A 2,500-nucleotide genomic window follows, 5' to 3' on the forward strand; every position below is an offset into this window, starting at 1 on the left:
CGTAACCTAATTTGTGCCTCAACGTAACCTAATTTGTGCCTCAACGTAACCTAATTTGTGCCTCAACGTAACCCATGTTGTGCCTCAACGTAACCCATGTTGTGCCTCAACGTAACCCATGTTGTGCCTCAACGTAACCCATGTTGTGCCTCAACGTAACCCATGTTGTGCCTCAACGTAACCCATGTTGTGCCTCAACGTAACCCATGTTGTGCCTCAACGTAACCCATGTTGTGCCTCAACGTAACCCATGTTGTGCCTCAACGTAACCCATGTTGTGCCTCAACGTAACCCATGTTGTGCCTCAACGTAACCCATGTTGTGCCTCAACGTAACCCATGTTGTGCCTCAACGTAACCCATGTTGTGCCTCAACGTAACCCATGTTGTGCCTCAACGTAACCCATGTTGTGCCTCAACGTAACCCATGTTGTGCCTTAACGTAACCCATGTTGTGCCTTAACGTAACCCATGTTGTGCCTCAACGTAACCCATGTTGTGCCTCAACGTAACCCATGTTGTGCCTCAACGTAACCCATGTTGTGCCTCAACGTAACCCATGTTGTGCCTCAACGTAACCCATGTTGTGCCTTAACGTAACCCATGTTGTGCCTTAACGTAACCCATGTTGTGCCTTAACGTAACCCATGTTGTGCCTTAACGTAACCCATGTTGTGCCTTAATGTAACCCATGTTGTGCCTTAACGTAACCCATGTTGTGCCTTAACGTAACCCATGTTGTGCCTTAACGTAACCCATGTTGTGCCTTAACGTAACCCATGTTGTGCCTTAACGTAACCCATGTTGTGCCTTAACGTAACCCATGTTGTGCCTTAACGTAACCCAATTTGTGCTTTAACGTAACCTAATTTGTGCTTTAACGTAACCTAATTTGTGCTTTAACGTAACCTAATTTGTGCTTTAACGTAACCTAATTTGTGCTTTAACGTAACCTAATTTGTGCTTTAACGTAACCTAATTTGTGCTTTAACGTAACCTAATTTGTGCTTTAACGTAACCTAATTTGTGCTTTAACGTAACCTAATTTGTGCTTTAACGTAACCTAATTTGTGCTTTAACGTAACCTAATTTGTGCTTTAACGTAACCTAATTTGTGCTTTAACGTAACCTAATTTGTGCTTTAACGTAACCCATGTTGTGCCTTAACCTAACCTATATTGCGCCTTAACCTGACGCACGTTGTCGCTGAACCTGCTCTGTAATTGTTATGCAACTCGTTAAATTAGTGTAGTGTTGCCTAACCGCAACCCTCGCAATATAGTTCGCTATTCGCACTGCCCGGTCCCCTGTGTATCGCGTCATGTTAAACACCTTGCAGGTGTTGCTGACTTTCCACATGCTCCTGCTATACACTGTAATGTGGATAGCAGCAGGACGTACATGCCCCCCCCCCCCCTTCCCCCCTGCCTTCGCAAGCTGGTCGTTGAGAAGTTTGCATGTTCAATGCCCTTCGCATGCCGACGTACTCAGCCTACGTTGTGGTACGGCCTGTCACCTGTCCGCCGATGTACGCAAAACCCACAAACTGTACTGCACATTGGTCCGTATGTACTGAATGATACATCGTGGCACATGTGTGACCGTACGACGACTGCGCCTAGCAACGGCAGACCATACAGTCCAAATATTGTGCACGCAGCTACGTGTCGTCTCCCTATAAGAGCTGGATTGCAGTGTGGTACGCCATTCAGACGTGTGGGAGGAACGGACGCCCTGGATGGCGATCAGCATGAGCAGTCTGTTGATGTAGTGGAGCGTGTATTCGGACGTAGTCGTCTCTTCTCACACACCGTGATAGCATGTTGCACCGCGTTCCACATCTGCGACATCCTGCAGAGGCCGGCTGACAGTCGTTCGCGCAATGGACACCGCATACGTACGGGGGCTACCTTCCACGTGTTCTCGAGGCGTGCACATGTTGTTGCGTCTATGTGGGCAGACGTAGTGTGTTGTGACACCTGACACAGGCATGCAATACTCGTTGCAAATGGCGATGGACGTCTACGTTTGCTGGTGACGTTACGCAAATGAACAACAGGTAACCCGTTGTGGTGCGGTTGTTCTCGCTAGAGGTGAATCAGTGTTGGCGACGATCGGTCGAGCTATTAACCGGTTGTTTCAGGGATACCCACCATGCCCACGAACGTGAAAGGGGACCCACCATGCCCACGAACGTGAAAGGGGATCTGGGTGTGAGGCGATACGCGGCGGTGGCTGGGTGGGACCGTCCCCGGCCGGTGAGGGGGGGCCGCCCGGCGTGCTGGCAGCGCGGTGCGTGGGCGCACGCGCTACAGCCGGCTGGTGGGGGCGGCCAGTGGCAGGCGCGCCGGCCGACGGACGCGGCAGGCGGCGCAGCTGCGCGCCGGCGCCCCCTGCTCGCGGCGCCTTGCGGCCAAAGCAGGTCCTCGCGGGCCCGGTGCGAAGCGCGGTGGCCATCTGCAGTGTGCTGGTCCGATTGAGGACTGTGTGCGCTGAGGATG

The sequence above is a fragment of the Schistocerca serialis genome, unplaced genomic scaffold (genome assembly GCF_023864345.2).
Source record: "Schistocerca serialis cubense isolate TAMUIC-IGC-003099 unplaced genomic scaffold, iqSchSeri2.2 HiC_scaffold_1178, whole genome shotgun sequence".
NCBI classification, from domain to species: Eukaryota; Metazoa; Arthropoda; class Insecta; order Orthoptera; family Acrididae; genus Schistocerca; species Schistocerca serialis.